The sequence below is a fragment of the Cervus canadensis genome, chromosome 17 (assembly GCF_019320065.1).
Source record: "Cervus canadensis isolate Bull #8, Minnesota chromosome 17, ASM1932006v1, whole genome shotgun sequence".
NCBI lineage: Eukaryota > Metazoa > Chordata > Mammalia > Artiodactyla > Cervidae > Cervus > Cervus canadensis.
In genome coordinates, this window is record NC_057402.1 from 39,853,927 (window position 1) to 39,871,816 (window position 17,890).

At 43.9% G+C, this 17,890-nt stretch overlaps 1 protein-coding gene and 1 non-coding gene across 2 annotated transcripts in view; one reads left to right on the plus strand and one right to left on the minus strand.

Annotated features, from left to right (window-relative positions):
• FAM189A1 (family with sequence similarity 189 member A1) overlaps positions 1-17,890 on the plus strand; it is a 240,997-nt gene that overhangs the window by 29,476 nt on the left and 193,631 nt on the right. The gene's annotated exons all lie outside the window — the stretch shown is intronic.
• LOC122419952 lies at positions 6,689-6,795 on the minus strand. Its single transcript, XR_006263152.1, has one exon. It is a non-coding gene; the product is annotated as a U6 spliceosomal RNA (small nuclear RNA).

Below are 17,890 nucleotides of genomic sequence, written 5' to 3' on the forward strand. Positions count from 1 at the left end.
TGATTCATGCTGAGGTTTGACAGAAAACAACAAAATTCTGTAAAGCAATTATCCTTCAATAAAAAAATAAAAGAAAACTTCAATGCACATGTATTATTAATGGTCATCTTAGTATTTAGAGCATTAGTATTTTTATTTGCTTGGGTAACTGTCAGACTTCCGAATATCATGTAAGATGACATCCAGATAAAATAATGGGAAAGATTCTTTCTAAGTGAGCTAAATTATTGATGAGACTTGCTTTTGTAGTAGATGAGTGAGTATCATGAAGTAAGTGCCCAAAGGAAGTTTTCAGCCTCTCTCTCATCTTTGGCTCGGACTTTTTCATTGACTGTCAACTTTGTTTTGATTATGTGTTGACTTTCCTTCATTTTTTTCCCTGGTCAACATTAGGAGGAAGTGAAGGATAATTATTTCTGATTTGTTTTGTCTTCCTCAGATGAGTATTATAAAAGTTGTCCTATCTCTAAAGCATCTTGTGCTTTTTATATGAACTTTACTATGTATATGCAGGGGTTTCCCTGGTGGCTCAGTGGTAAAGAACCCACTTGCCAATGCAGGAGACCTGGATTCAATACCTGGGTCAGGAAGATCCCCTGGAGAAGGAAATGGCAACCCACTCCAGTATTCTTGACTGGGAAACCCCATGGACAGAGGAATCTAGTGGGCTACAGTCCATGGGGTCACAAAGAGTGAGACAGGACTTAGCAACTGAATAACAGTAAAGTGAAGTAGAATTATAGGTACTGTCAGTGTTTTCCTAGATTCATCACATTTTTCTTCTTGGGTGAGCATGGTCAGTGATACCAGTCTTAAACATGTTAAACAATGTTTTAGGATCTGCTTAGGATCAATATTAGAAGCTGTTTTCACTTGTTAGTTATTTAATAGTAGTACTGGAGGTTGAACTTACAGTGCCCATATTTGAATGATTTTTTAGAAATCTGTATTGTACCTTCATCAGGAGACTTTACATCACATTAATAATAAAAAGTGAGGGACTTCCTAAGGCTTGATTCCTGGTCAGGGAACTAAGATACCAAATGGTGCCTGATGTCAGCAATAAAAAAGGTCAATAAAAGCCAAATTTATTTTAAAAAATAAATATATAAAAAGTGAGGGACAGGGTGGCCTTCAGTAACTAACTGTCCTTCATTGTGGCAAAAGTGATTTGTAAGTTACCATAGTGTAAAACCAGTGCTTTTGAATTGTGGTCCTGGAGAAGACTCTTGAGAGTCCCTTGGACAGTGGGGGGATCAATCTAGTCAATCCTCAAGGAAATCAACCCCCAAATATTCATTGGAAGGACTGATGCTGAATTTGACCCTCCAATCCTTTGGCCACCTGATGCCAAGAGCTGACTCATTGGAAAAGACCCTGATGCTAGGAAAGATTGAAGGCAGAAGAGAAGGGGGCAGCAGAGGATGAGATGGTTAGGTAGCATCACTGACTCAGTGGACATGAATTGGAGCAAACTCCAGGAGACAGTGAAGGACAGGGAAGCCTGGTGTGCTGTAGTCCATGGGGTTGCAGTCAGACACGCCTTAGCAATTCAAGAACAACAACAACAAAACCAGTGACATATCTTCTATTATAAAGACCATTGGCTATTAAGTGGCATCTTTTTGGAAAAACAAAACACTGTTATAAATGTAGCTTTCATGAAATATCTATCCAATGGTAGCTGCATTTATCCCCACACTTCATACTGTTTTCTTCTTCAGTAACACAAAGCTTGAGTCTTACACTCTCTTCTCATTCATAGTATAATTTTTTTTGTTATTTATTTTGGCCTTTGGTGGTTGTGTCGGCAGGCGACTTTATCAGGATACTTTTTAGATTCCACGCTCTATTTTTTGACCTCTTGTGCCGTTTTAGGATTGACAGTGTAATTTCAAGGCATATTGAAAATTGCTGGATGCCTGCATTCCCTCTTTGGTTAATCTCTGAATTTCACTTCTTCTGTGACTGCATTACGTGTCTGTGGAAATTGAACAGCTGCTTTGGTAAGTCAGCTGGAACTTTGGATGGAGAAATGTCCCAGTGCATCAGTCAGTTTCATCAGCCTGCCCTAACTTCAGACATTTTATGATCTACCCAAAAGATGTGGCGGTTGTTGCTTATTTCAATTGAGCAGCTTAACTGTATCAAAGGCAACCTTCTGTTCACTCAATAATAGTTAGTTTTAGTTATATATCATAGTGAAGTATTTTTGGAGAAATCTGAAGGGCCAGTTAGGTATTCAACTTTAAGCTTGTGTTCAACTATATGGTGCCACTGACGTAGAACCGTGTCACTGGGAACCAGTACACTTCCTGCCTGGTGACGTTTATGCATGCACAGCCAGCCGCAATGCTTTCTTAGTCTACACATCTGCTTGGCAGGTAGCAGAGTTATTTAATGTTGATTGAATGAGGCACTTTAACATGAGGACTGACTAAAACGTCAATGTTAGACCCAAGGAAATTCAGGCCTGTATTCAGAGTTGTGCCCCTCCTGCCCCAAGGCAGACCTCACTCCAGCCAGGGTCTCTGCTGCTTGCCTGTCGAGTTAGGAGCAATTATGTGCAGTCTTCTTCTGCTGACCAGTAGCCAGTCCTGCCTAGCAAAAACTGATTTTTTTGATTTGAAAAAAATTTTTTTTAATTTATATTGTAATAAAATACACTTAACATGTGGCAAAGCTGAATCTCCAATACTTTGGCCACCTGATGCTAAGAGCTGACTCATTAAAGACCCTGATGCTGGGAAAGATTGAAGGCAGAAGGGGGTGACAGAGGATGAGATGGTTGGATGGCATCACCAATTCAATGGACGTGAATTTGAGCAGACGCCAGGAGATAGCCGAGGACAGGGAAGCCTGGTGTGTTGCAGTCCATGGGGCTGCAAAGAGTCAGACACAACTTGGCAACAAAACAACAACAACACAGCATGTAATGTAAAATTTACCATCTTAATCTTTAAGTGTACAGTTCAGTAGTGTTAATTACATTTGCATTGTTGTAAACCAACATACTTTGGCCACCTGATGCGAAGAGCTGACTCATTTGAAAAGACCCTGATGCTGGGAAAGATTGAGGGCAGGAGGAGAAGGGGACGACAGAGGATGAGATGGTTGGATGGCATCACCGACTCAATGGACATGAGTTTGGGTAGGCTCTGGGAGTTGGTGTTGGACAGGGAGGCCTGGCGTGCTGTGGTTCATGGGGTCGCAAAGAGTAGGACACGACTGAGCGACTGAACTGAATCGAACTGAAACCAACCTCCAGAACCATTTTCATCTTGCAGAACTCTAGAGCTCCATATCTATTAAACAACTCCTTAATTCCCCATCCTCCAGCCCCTGGCAGACACCATTCCACTTTCTCCCTCTAGGAATTTGAATTTAAACTAACCATGAATTATTTTGTTCTCTGTGCCAGTTGATACTGGATGTGCCAATATCCTCACTCTAATATCTGTTTATCTGGCTTGGGGAATGTTTTCATTCTTTGTTCTGCAGAGAACAAGAATTTTTCTTGTTATAAAAAAGAATTACTGTATTTTATAAAATTAAAGGGCCATGGATCAGTTGTTCAAATTTAAGTATATAGAATGAAATTATTCCAAATAAAAATATTTTAATAAAATAAATATATAATATGAAAATATTTAAAGTTATGTTTAAATATCCATTCATTCATTCAGGAAATGTGGCAAGGTGCTCTACTGCCAGAAGCCTGGTTTTGCTTTTGTGCATGTGTGGTGGTTCTGATGGTGTGGCCCCTACAGTGACGCCCCCTCCTCTCATTTCCTGCCCTTCCTGGAGAAACTGCTCCTTCTGCTCCTTCCCTGGCCTGTGAGGCCCCCTGGACCTCATCGGTCTCTGCAGACTGATGGGTTGAGTTAATGACAGCTCTGTGTGCCCATCGCATGGCCTCTCCTGTCCACACGGCCGCTGCCCCATTACAGGACACTTGTGCCTGGATCCCTGTCTAGAATACCTTCCCCCCTCATTTTCTAGGACTTCTCTCCAGCCGGACTCTGGTTCTCCTAACTCCTGCTCATGCTTCAGGCCCCACCCTTTGGTCACTTTCAGAGGGGCTCTCCCTGACCCTTTACCCCTTCTCATCCTCCCTTCTCCCACATCCAGACCCGCTCTCCTGGCTTCACCTTCTGTTCATCTCTTGTACCATCTGATGTTCAATTTTAACAGGCATTTGTCTGTCTGTCTCACTGGAGCAGAGGTTCCTGAGACAGAGTCCTAGGCAGGTAACTCCACCTTGTCCCCTGGACCATACATGTCCCAAGGCAGGTGGGGTTTGTGGAACAGGCCTGTGAACAGAGGAAATGAACCTCAGTCCCCACAGACACAGCTCTGCATCGCTGTGGGTGCCCCCTGCCCGCTGCCATGGGTCCAGTGGGTCCCTGTCAGGGGGTCAGTCCTTGTCAGCAGGTGCTGCCTTTTCTGGTCAGCCCAGGTCTCTGAGTGCCTGGAGGTTTGTGATCATCAGGCCAAGAGCCAGACGGATGGAAAGCAGCTCTGATTCTGTCCTGGAGATGCCAGCTGGATTTCTGTCTGGGCTTTGGGTTTTTAAGAACCTTTTCCTCATGTCCTCAGACAGGTTCTATTTCCAGCCCAGCAGTGTCTAGAATATTCCCGCATAACTTTTCAAAGCTGTGGGCCTCACGTGCTGTCTACTTTTCATTTATTTCAGAGAGAGCCTCTTTGTACTTGTGTTTAGAGAAAATGCCTACAAATTGCAGTAGTATCATCTACATGGATCTGCGCAAACTCCAGGAGATGGTGAAGGACAGGCAAGCCTGGTGTGCTGCAGTCCATGGGGTTGCAAAGAGTTGGACACAGCTGAGCCACTGAACAACATCATCTACATGGAACCCCAGGTGGCTTTAGCACTTTTTGGATCATGCTGTTTAGGGAGATCACTTGTGCAATTTGTAGTGTTACATCTTGCCTTATGTTGCTGTTTAGTCACTTAATTGTGTCCATCTCTTTCTGACCCCATGGACTATAGCCCACCAGGCTCCTCTGTCCATGAGATTTCCTAGGCAAGAGTACTAGAGTGGGCTGCTATTTCTTCCTCCAGGGGATCTTCCCAACCCAGGGATCAAACCCAAGTCTTTTATGTCTCCTGCATTGGCACACAGGATCTTTACCACTGTGTCACCTGGGAAGCCCCCTACAGATTATTGGTGCCTTTTCTTGTGCTGAGAACTGCCCTTATTTTTCTCATTTTGTCTGGAACAGTGACAACTTTGTTTCTAGCTAGAGTGTAGTAACCACAACTCAGACCCCACTACTTTTAAGCTTCCCCTCTGTGACGCCCCATGCTCACCCCATTGTTTGTAGGGTCGCCTCTGATGGACTGAGATAACCAGAGGTTTAACTCATCTCCTCCATAAAAATAAATCAGCTCTCAGCCCTTAAAAGAACTTTGGATTTCTCCTTATGATCTCAGCACTTCATTGCTGAAAGGGATTAGGTATTTTTCAAACTGAGAAGCCTAATCCGGGTCATTTATAGACGTTTGAGAAGTATTCTTTATCCTGTACTTCCGTACTGTTGCTAAAGCAACCCTTTCTTCATGGTGAAATAAACCCCTGACATATTTTTCAGAACAAGAATGGATATAAATAAAAGAGCTAAGTACAAAACCATCATCGTAATATCCTGGCTGCTCAGTGTTCCGTTTACGGGTTTGGAGAGTCAAGAGCCACATTTATAGAACTTATTTCTTGCCTCACCCAGCAGCTTGTGGGATCCTGGTCCCCCCCATCAGGGATGGAACCAGTGGCCTCTGCAGTGGAAGCAGAGTCCTAACTACTGGACCAGCAGGGAATTTGAGCCACATTTATCAAGTCTAACCCGATGTTGCCACAGAACCCTTTTAAATTATGGGCCCGTCCATTGTCTCAAAGACCCACATGAGAAAGTCAGTTCTCAATATTCAGAATTGTGAGAGGAGGATTAGGTCAGAGCTGGGTTGGTTCAGACATCCCATGTGTTCCTTGTTGGAAAAGAGAGAGAGTGATGGTCCCTCTGTTTCCACCCAGGACCTCCTGTGCTGGTGTGGTTTTGGGTTGAATGTAAGTTCAGTTCAGTCACTCAGTTGTGTCTGACTCTCTGCGAGCCCATGGACTGCAGCTCGCCAGGCTTTCCTGTCTATCACCAACTCCCAGAGCTTGTTCAAACTCATGTCCATTGAGTCAGTGATGCCATCCAATCATCTTATCCTCTGTCTCCCCCTTCTCCTCCTGCCTTTAGTCTTTCCCAGCATCAGGGTCTTTTCCAATGAGTCAGTTCTTTGTATCAGGTAGCCAAAGTATTGACGTTTCAGCTTCAGCATCAGTCCTTCCAATGAATATTCAGGACTGTTTCCTTTAGGATTGACAGGTTTGATCTCCTTGCAGTCCAAGGGACTCTCAAGAGTCTTCTCTAACACTACAGTTCAAAAGCATCAATTCTGTGGCGCTCAGCTTTCTTTTTAGTCCAACTCTCACATCCGTACATGACTACTGGAAAAACCATAGCTTTGACTAGATGGACCTTTGTTGGCAAGGTAATGTCTCTGTCCTCCCTCCCTCCGTCCCCCCCACTCCCTCCCTCCCCTTTCTTTCTTTCTTTTTTGGGGGGGTTGTTTATTGCAAACTGTTATAATTAAAGTGGTATTTTACAAGTGTTTAAGACAAAAAATATGGAACGCTTCACGAATTTGCGTGTCATCCTTGCTCAGGGGCCATGCTAATCTTCTCTATATCGTTTCAATTTTACTGTATGTGCTGCCGAAGCGAGCACTCTCTGTTTTTTAATATGCTGTCTAGGTTGGTCATAGCTTTCCTTCCAAGGAGCAAGCGTCTTTTAATTTCATGACTGCAGTCACCATCTGCAGTGATTTTGGAGTCCCCCAAATTAAAGTCTGTCACTGTTTCCATTGTTTCCCCTTCTATTTGCCATGAAGTGATGGGGCTGGATGCCATGATCTTCGTTTTTTGAATGTTGAGTTTTAAGCCAACTTTTTCACTCGCTTCTATCGCTTTCATCAAGAGGCTCTTTAGCTGTTCTTCACTTTCTGCCTTAAGGGTGGTGTCATCTGCATATCTGAGTTTATTGCTATTTCTCCTGGCAATCTTGATTCCAGCTTGTGCTTCATCCGGCCCAGCATTTCGCATGATGTACTCTGCATATACGTTAAATAATCAGGGTGACAATATACAGCCTTGACGTACTTCTTTACCAATTTGAAACCAGTATATTGTCCCATGTCTGGTTTTAACTGTTGCTTCTTGACCTGCATACAGATTTCTCAGGAGGCTGGTAGGGTCGTCTGGTATTCCCATCTCTTGAAGAATTTCCCGCTGTTTGTTGTGATCTACACAGTCAAAGGCTTTGGCGTAGTTAATAAAGCAGAAGTAGATGTTTTTCTGGAACTCTGTTGCTTTTTTGATGATTCAACAAATGTTGGCAATTTGATCTCTGTTTCCTCTGCCTTTTCGAAATCCAGCTTGAACATCTGGAAGTTCTCAGTTCACGTATTGTTGAAGCCTGGCTTGGAGAATTTTGAGCATTACTTTGCTAGTGTGTGAGATGAGTGTAATTGTGTGGTAGTTTGAACATTCTTTGGCATTGCCTTTCTTTGGAATTGGAATGAAAAGTGACCTTTTCCAGTCCTGTGGCCCCTGCTGAGCTTTCCAATTTTGATGGCATATTGAGTGTAGCACTTGCACAGCATCATCTTTTAGGATTTGAACTAGCTCAACTGGAATTCCATTACTTCCACTAGCTTTGAACGTAAGAAGTCATCCTTTTTATGGGTCACATAGAGTCCAATATGGGGCTTCCCAGGTGGCTCAGGGGTAAAGAACCCACCTGCCAATGCAGGAACCACTGTAGATAAGGGTTAAATCCCTGGGGCGGGGCGGGGGGAAGATCCCCTGGAGGAGGAAATGGCAACCCGCTCCAGTTTTCTTGTTTGGGAAATCCCATGGACAGAGGAGCCTGGTAGGCTACAGTCTATGGGGTTGCAGAGAGTCAGGCACAGCTGAGAGTCCAATATGGGCAGCAGTGTGCAGTTCAGCCTGACACATACTCTCTAGAACTCGAGTCCTTGGGCCCTGGCAGAGCACAACTGAAGCAGCTTATCAGTGAAACAGACCCAAATGTAGACCTGTTCTCTTTGCTGGTACCCACCGTGTCTGCTCCCAGCTCGTTCCTGAAGCTGGAGTGGAGTTTCCCTTCTCTTTCCCCTCAAGGAGAGCCTTGAGTCTTGGTCTGCTGGAGTGGGAGGTTCCCTTGCTCTCAGGGAGGAATGCCAGACTCTTTTTTTTTTTAACCTGGGGTGTCTGACTGGCTATTGGAGGAGGGAGAATTCCATAGTGAGGATGGTCAGTGTCTGAAGACAGAACCCTTGCCCTGATCAGTGCCTTAGGGATGGACCATATAGGTCTGGACTATGAGAAGCTTAATAATGGCCATGGTGGACCTTTCTCCACATTTTTCTGGACTTCATAACCTCACCGACCCTGAGATTCTTTTTATTATTATTATTATTTTGACAGTGCCAGGCAGTGTGCAGAGTCTTAGTTCCCTGACCAGGCATCAAATCCATCTGTGCACCCTGTGTTGGGAGCATGGAGTCTTAACCACTGAACCACCAAGGAAGTCCCCACTCTGGGGTTCTTATACTACATAGTGAAATTGAATTTCTCACCAGATCAACAGGTATAGCCTAAGAAGTATTTCACTTGGAAATAATGAAGGTGGTATCTCTTGTCCCTGAGTCTGATCTGGCAGTTTTCTCCCGGTCACTTCTCTAGCTTTTGCTTCTCCCTCTCTACTGATCACAAGTTCACCTGAAGCTAAAGCCCAGAGTTCTTCTGTAGGGTCACCATGTCTGATATATTTAAAGCTTACTGTAAAAAAAATGCATACTTTTTATGATTAGAGGAAAATGCAAGTTGGTTGGAATTCTCCTGGAGTTGAAGTTGTATGTGCTGTGGATTTGGGAGCAGATGGACATGCTGCCCAGGAAAAGGATCTTGGCCTTGTTGGACCTGTCCAGCACCTCCTGCCTGGACAGCTGTGGGCGAGTTCCAGCCTCAGTTTCTTCACTTGCTGAGCGGTGGTGAGGAGCCTGTCCTGTGGGAAACCCAAGGTCAAGGAGAATTCACTGAAATAGTCTGTCTACAGTGCACAGTATTAGTCGGAGTTAGTACAACTCTTTGTGACCCCATGGACTGTAGTCTGCCAGGCTCCTCTATCGATGGGATTCTCCTGGCAAGAATACTGGAGTGGGTTGCCATGCCTGCCTTCAGAGGATTTCCTGACGCAGGTATTGAACCTGTGTCTCCTGCATTGCAGGCAAATTCTTTACCACTGAGCCACCAGGGAAGCCCGTACAGTGCATAAAACACATGCTAAATCAGGCTCATCTCCTCTTGCTCTGACAGAGCCAAGAGTAATGTAGGAGGGTCTGCTGTCTTTGGGTGGTGAATATGTCACCCAGTTTCAGGGGATAGTTCAGGGTCTTGGCTGTAATCCCTGGCCTTCTGTTTAATGTCTTTTCTTCATTTTCTTTGAAATACCAATGGAATTTATATATTTGATAAGCATGTCAATCTGAGAATTGTTTTCAATTCTTGGGAAGATTTTGGATTTTGTAGGTTTTGAAATCTAGTTGGGGTAAATTCCAGTTTCTCCTTTTTTGTTAAAACAATATAAATCTGTATTTGCTAGTACAGTCAGCCCTGTGTGTCTGTGGGTGCTGTGTTCACAGGTTTAACCAACCACAGATTGAAAATATTCAGGGAAAAAGCCCTCAGAAAGTTCCAGAGAGCAAACTTGAATTTCCCATGCTCTGGCAGCTATTTACATAATATTTACATTGTATTAGATATTAAAGGTAATCTGGCGATGATTTGAAGTGTATGGGAGATTCCTGGGCCTATATCCAGATAAAACTGTAGTTAAAAAAGATACATGCACCCCTGTGTTCATAGCAGCACTATTCACAATAGCAAAGACATGGAAACAGCCTAAGTGTCCATCAACAGAGGAATAGATAAAGATGTGGTACTTATATTCAATGGAAAATTACTCAGCCATAAAAAAGAATGAAATAATGGCATTTGTAGCAACATGGATGGACTTACAGATTATCATGCTAGGTGAAGTAAGTCAGAAAGAGAAAAACAAATACCATACGATATTTGTATGTGGAATCTAAGAAAAAATGACACACATGAACTAATCTGTGAAATGGAAACAGATTCACAGTCAGAGAGAGCAGACTTGTGGTTGCCAAGGAGGAGGAGCAGTGAGAGGGAAGGACTGGGAGTTTGGGATGAGCAGATGCAAGCCATTATTTATAGGATGGATAAACAACAAGGTCCTACTGTATAGCACAGGGAACTATATCCAATATCCTGTGACAAACTGTGATGGAGAAGAATGTGAAAAAGAATATGTATATGTATAACTGAATCACTTTGCTGTAGAACAGAAATTAATGCAACATTGTAAATCAACCATACTTCAATAAAAAAATAAAGTTCAATTCATCAAGTTAAAAAGTGTATGGAAGGATGGGTGTGGGTTCTGTGCAAATACTGTGCTGTTTTATATGAGGGACTTGGTATATATATGGGGTTCCTGGAGTCAGCCCCTTGTTGATACCTTGTTGATGACTGACTGCACGGCATCACAGAAAGTTGTAAAAGTGGAAACTCAGGCTAAGCACTAGTTGAGCTCACTTAATTTGCTCAGCTCATTGGACCTCGAGAGACTTTAACTTTAGGGTGGAAGAGGTTGCTCTTTGGCACATTAGCAACCAAGTCTGCCTGTGACTGCAGCTTCTCACAGAAGCTTCTAGAACAGCTGGTATTGGAGCTACTGCAAGTGTGTGGGAGGTGCTGCTTTGTGTGTCTGCCAGTGGGAAGGTATGGTCATGTTTCTGCCTATGATTCTAAAGAGATGCCCAAACCAAGTGGATTTTTTTCATCATGCGTCTCAGCTGTGATTACCACATGTTAGAAACACTCTTTACTGCTTGTATAACTGCATTTCATTCTTGAAGAATATATTTAAAATATGTTTGCCAGTTTTTGTAAACAAAGATCACATCTTGAGCTTTTTGTTTACCAATGATGTTTTCTGAATAAAATATGTTCCGTAGGTCACAGTGTAGTGAAATAAATTCAAAACTGCTCTCCATAATATAGGATAAACATTAAAAATGGAAGGTTTCAGGCAGTCTTTTAATCCCTTGGCCCTTCCTTCTCCCATGTTTGGTTCTTCCCCAGTCCGTCCTGCTTTTACTCTTTCAAGTTTCTCAAGCTCTGAGCCAGAAATCTGCCTGACCTCCCAAAGCCTCATCATGGTGGTAGATGGCTGTTATTCTTCCTCTGCCCACTTTCCAAATTTTAAATGCTTTTAATGTGAAATTCTGAATTACTTTACATTTTCATGGTCCGTTTTGAAGTCTGGAATGTCTGTGAGGAGTTCTGGTGAAAAAGATATGAGGCATTTAAAATATGTTTCTTTCATGGGTGGGTAAAACTGCCTGCTCCTGGAGAAGGGGACCCTCCTACGCTGTTGGTGGAAATGTAAGCTGGTGCAGTCACTACGGAGAACAGTATGGAGATTCCTTGAAAAACTAAAAAGAGAGCTACCATATGATCCTTCAGTCCTACTCCTGGGTGTATATCCGGAGAAAACTAATTTGAAAAGATACATGCATTTCAATGTTCACTGCATCACTGTTTACAATAACCAAGACATGGAAGCATCTTAAATGTCCATCAATAGATGAATGGATAAAGAAGATGTGGTGCATATATACAATGGAATATTAGCTGTAAAAAAGAACAAAATTGGTGCCATTTATAGCACCATGGATAGACCTAGATATAATCATACTAAGTGAAGTAAGTCAGAGAAAGACAAATACCATCTCACTTATATGTAGAATCTAAAATATGACACAAGTGACCTATGTGCAGAACAGAAATGGACTCACAGTACAGAGAACAGACTTGTGGTTGCTGAAGTTGCAGAGGGTGGGGAGGGATGGAGTGGGAGTTTGGAATTAACAGATACAAACTATTATATATAGGATGGATAAACAACAAGGTCCTACTGTATAGCACAGGGAACTATATTCAGTCTCCTGGGGGAAATCATAATGGAAAAGAATGTTAAAAAGAATGTATACATGTGTATAATTGAGTCACCTTTTGTCCAGCAGAAATTAACACATTATAAATCAATTAGACTTCAATAAAAAAAATACATGGAGCTAATGTATGTAAATGCTGTGTAAGCTCTAATGTAAAATTTAGTAACCCATTTGAATTTGGTCACATCAATGACCCTCTATAATTTTATGGTCTTGTCCACCTTGGGGAGACTGCCCCTCCCAGGACTAGGGAGTCCCTATAGATAGCAGGTGACCCCCTGCAAGGGAGCCTTGCAAATCCAGACCAGCCTCTCCACACTGAAAATCCCCAACCCTCTCCCCTGCAGGGCTTTCACACTTTGGACACTCTCTGCCGGTCCACCTGCTTTGTCCACCCCTGGGGCCAGGTACCAGACATCTGGGGACAGCCTCTACCCCCTCTCCAATTATTCAAACCCACCAAGGCTACTCCTGCTTACCCTGCCTCGCCCAGCCCATTCTTTCCTATGGGAACCACAACAATGGCCTTATTTCCCCTTCCCCTGCCTCCTGACTGACCCTGGTGCTTCCCCTCGGGGCCCTGCATAGCCTGCTGTGCCTCCTATTTCTAGAAAACTGTGAGTGAAAAGCTCTTCCCTCTTGAGGGGCATTCTGTGTCTGCAGGTCTAACCATACCTGATCAAAACAAATCCCATACCTCATCAAAACACCATGCCTATCCTGCCTGTCCACTGGTATTCATGGAGCGTGTGCATGAGAGCACTTGCAAGGCTGAAGGCAGTGATGCTGATGACATGTGACCTTCCTAACATGGATCAGGGTCAGAGCCAGGAGGCAGGTAGAGGAGGGAACTTTTAAAAATTAATTTTATTTATTTATTTAGGCTGTGCTGGGTCTTTGTTGCTGCGATTGGGCTTTATCTAGTTGCAGAAAGCAGGGGCTACTTCCTTGTCACAGTGTGCGGGCTTCTCATTGCAGGGACTTCTCATTGTGGAGCGCAGGGTCTAGGGCATGCAGGCTTCAGAAGTTGCACATTTGGGCTCAGTAGTTATGACTCCTGCTCTCTAGAGCACAGGCTCGGTAGTTGTGGTGCACAGGCTTATTTGCTCCTCAGTAGGTGGGATCCTACCCAACCAGGAATCGAACCCGTGTCTCCTGCGTTGGCAGGCAGATTCTTTACCACTGAGCCATCAGGGAAGCCTGAGAAGAAATCTTGAATTCAGTGTGGTGTCCTTAGGGCTGAGGTATCTGATTCCTCATCCTGATGACTGTTTCTGGACAGGTCCCTAGATAAAGGTCTGGGGATCTTTGTCTAGGTGCTGCAGGCTCCAGTTCTGGAAGTAGATGCAGTTACCCAAGAAAAGCATACATAATGATGAGAGGGTAACAGGCAGAAAGGTCAGGGGTCTCCAAACGGAGGAAATGGGCTGCAAGTGTCAGACATTTTCTTTTATCTCTCCCTTAAGCGGCAGGAGGAAACAAACTACAAGTGTCAGATTTTTTTCCTTCTCTATACAAAAGTAAAAGGAGGTTTCTCTTAAAATTCTGTGTTGCCATGGTGACACCTGGTTCCACCTGAACTTAACTTTTCTCAAGCCTTGAGCTAACCAATGCGATTTTTCTTATGGAAGTGTTTTTCTTAAACTATGTTAATGAAACTATGTATTTGCTTTGGAATTTGCCTTTGTTCAAAATGGTCCCACCTAAGACTAACTTTTTTTCTTTTCTCATACCTTGGGCTGATAATAGCTCAACAAACCAGTATTCATATCAATTGTTTTATGGCTGGGGGACAACACACCTCGTGCCATCCTGTCTCAAAAATGCAAGTTGTGGGAGAGGGGCCTGGTGAACCTCCCTCAGCCTCGAGGTGTGTCTCTTATCTGATTGATAGCTTCCTAACAGACATAAAACATCCGGCTAAAGACTAGCAAGAGGGCACTCTTTCTGCCCCCTTCTGATGTCTCTGTCAGAAGCTTTCTCTATCTCTTTTATACTTTAATAAAACTTTATTACACAAAAGCTCTGAGCAGTCCACTGGCCCAGGATTGAATTCCTCTCCTCCGGGGGCCAAGAATCCTGGCGTCTTTCACGGCTCAGCAATAACCTTTCAGTGAGAACTCATGGCTGAGGACAGAGCTCCGGGAGCTTCAGAGCTTCAGTGGTGTCCTAAGGGAAACTAGGAGAGGAGTGAGAACAGGAGATGGGGGAGTGCTTCCAGAAGTGGGAGAAGAAGAGGAGAGGAGTGTCCAGGGGCCGGGCGAGGTGTGACAGCAGAGCCCACATGGCAAAGACGCCAGGACACGTGAGGACCGCCTGGCATCCTCTGGGTTTGGCAAGGAGAGTACTGACTGCCTGGAGCAGCTGGGGCAGAAGCTGGATGGTGGGAGGGAGGGCTAGGATGTGAAGGGGGTGTGGCGAGAGGGAGTCCAGAAAGAGGAAATGCAGGTGGGCTGGAGGGGGAGGCTGGCTGGAGGGAGGGGAGGCTGGCTGGAGGAGGGAGCAGGGTGAGACTTAGGGATGGTGTGCATTTGTAGAGACAGTAGAGAGGAGGGCAACGGGGAGATCTGCTGAGACCCAGGATCTAGGATGCGGGTGGGGAGCCTGGTCTCCTCTGGTGACTCCCCCCAGGGGAGCATCACAGTTGTAGGTGAGGTTACGGTGATGGGAAAAGCCAAGTAAAGACTTATCATCAGGATCTCTGTTGTTGCTGTTGTCACTAAGTAGTGTCTGACTCTTTGGGATCCCATGGATGCCCTCAAGGTTCCTCTGTCCATGGAATTCTCCAGGCAGGAATAATGGAGTGGGTAGCCTTTCCTTTCTCCAGGGGATCTTCCCAACCCAGGGATCAAATCTGCGCCTTTTGCATTGGCAGGCAGATTCTTTACCACTGAGCCATCAGGGAAGCCCACCAGGAATTCTTGGTGGTCTTTATCACAGGCTTCTCAGCTGCTCATTTTAGGAAGTAAAACCCCATTCGTGGTTGTTTTAGGAAACACATGAGTTAATTTTTTTGGAAGACAATGTCTGGCACACAGAAAAGACTTTTTTAAAAATATAGTTTCCCTGGAGTAAATGGTGGTTTAAATAAGCATTTATGGGTTTCGCTTGGGACCTAACCTCAACTGTTTGTAGCAGGGTTTCTTTGGGAAAATAATTTCCAGTTCCAAGTAACTGACTCCTAAGTGGAGTTATGGAATGCCGTCTGGGGTCTTGTCAGTGATACACTGCAGTGCCTTTCCTTTCATTCAAAACATATTAAAGAGAAAGAAAAATATCAGTGATAATCCTAAAATTTCTTTTGAATTTCAGAAAGCAGTAGCATTTCCCTTGCCTTTGCCTCTCACCCTGTTGTTAACTGTGTGCATGTAGCTTCCCATGTTTATACTGGACAGCATGTGTACACACACACAGATGCACACACCCTACCTTTATGTCAACTTCTGCCACTGGAAGCTCTTATAAGCTCATGTGCTTGCAGTCCCATCACTGGATGTGCAAGAGACTTTTGTTTTCCTGATGGGAAAATCCTAGTGGGGACTCTAGGACTTTTTTTCCTATGTCATGACTCAATCCTGGGATTAGTCATGGTAATGATATGATTGCAAATTCCAGGTAGAATCACAAAGGATGAAGGAGAATTTTGAGAAGAATAAAGCTTTAGGCAGATAAGACAATACACATCCCTTAAGTAATATACAGCTGACCCTTGAATGACACAGATTAGAGCTGTGTGGATTCTTTTCAGTAATATAGCACTTACTGGATCCATGGTTGCCTGAATCTGAGGATTCACACCTGCAGATATGAGGGCTGACTGTAAAGTTATGTGAAGACTTCCACGAAGGGTCAGTGTCTCCTACTCCCCAAGTTGTTCAAGGGTTAGCTGTAATATCATTTTACCCAGTTTTAATTTTTTTTATTGTAATATAGTTCATTTACAATCTTGTGTTACCTTCTGTTGTACAACAAAGTGAATCAGTTATTCATATACGTATATCCCCTCTTCTTTAGCTTCTTTTCCCATTTGGCCATTACAGAGCACTGAGTAGGGTTCCTTGTGCTATACAGTAGGTCCTTGTTGCCTCTTTTATATGTAGTAGTGAGTGTGTACCCAGTTTTTTTTTAATTTTTAAATTTTATTTGACCGCATCGGGTCTTAGTTGCGGCATGCGGAATCTTTCCTTGTTGCTCATGGACCCTCTAGTTGTGGTGCACCAGCTTAGTTGCTCTGTAGCACATGGGATCTTAGTTCCCTGACCAGGGATCTAACTGGTGTCCAAGGAGGATTCTTAACCACTTTGCCCACTAGGGAAGTCCCTACCCAGTTATCTGTAATGGCCGCAGATTACTCTGTTTTATAAACATCATTTATGTAACCATTCTCCTATTGATGGGTTTAGAAATTTCTCTTTTTTTGTCTGTTTGAAACACAAGAATGTAGTTTTTCAATGTAGAGACCTATAATTCAGTGAGTCATGAAACAGCTCTGGCATGTAGGCTTTCATTGTGGCACTAATTCTCCCGTTATCTGGAATTACAGTTCTTTGTTAATGAGACCTCTGTACTTGATTTGTCATCAGATGTTTGCTGGGGAAGTATCATTTGGCTCAATTCAGGGGCTCTGGTTTTACATCTTTATTTTTGGGCGCCTTTACCATTTGAAACTGGCTCGTTGTCTTTGCAGTGGCACAAGGCCATTGTACCAGATGGCGTGACTGGCAGAAATGTGTGACTCTCGCTTGGTGAGGGAGGCTAGGTTTCTGCTGGGAGTGGGGATCCGGGAGGATGAGCATCCCTTTATGAGTTTAGGAGGGAGTGCTCCTGCTCTGCCAAGTCGTCTTTCTTTTTTCTTCTTTTCAACTGTTAACCTTGAGACTGTAGCTTCTTCTTTTTTGAGGGGAGGGGAAGCTGTACTGCACAGCATATGGGATCTTAGCTCCCTGACCAGAGATCAGACCCAAACCCCCTGTGGTGGAAGCTTGGAGTCTTAACTCTTGGACCACCAGGGAAGTCCTGAGGTTGTAGCTTCTTATTTTGAAGGATTTAGAGATGCTTTATGCATCTTGATGGGATTTTTATGGAATGGAATCTCAGTGGCTGTGAAACAATACCACTGACCATCCAGTATCAAGAATACCCTTGGGACCTTCTTGGTGGTCCAGTGGTTAAGACTCCGTGCTTCCACTGCTTGGGGCATGGGTTTGATCCTTGGTTGGAGAAATAAGATCCCACATGCCTGGCAGAAAAAAAAGGAAGAAAGTTTCTTGAGCTGAATAGAAATGAAAATCAAACTTTAAAAATTTTAAATAAAGATTTTAAAACTAAAAAAGGATACCCCTTCACAAGGATGTCTGCTCCCTGAGAGCAGGAGTCCTGGCATCTGTCTTCCTCAGCTAGAAGAGCACCTAGGACATAGGCTGAATTCAGTAGATGTGTCTAGTGAATAGGTGTCGAGATCTCTGCAGGGCTGGTCAGAGAGGTCTCAGTTACTTTGTACAAGGTCATTCTCATTGAGTCTCGTCTCTTGTAGTTTCAGCAATGAACCCGAGAGGGTGGAGGCCTGGGTGAGTAGTAGGGAACCCCCAAAAGGCCACAGTCCAGGGTGCTGAGCTTTAATCTGTGGGTTAGAGAATGAGCTTGAGTGGGTGGACCCTTGAAGTTGTGTACAGAAGCTTATGTCTTGTGTGTGTGTGTGTGTGTGTGTGTGTGTTCATT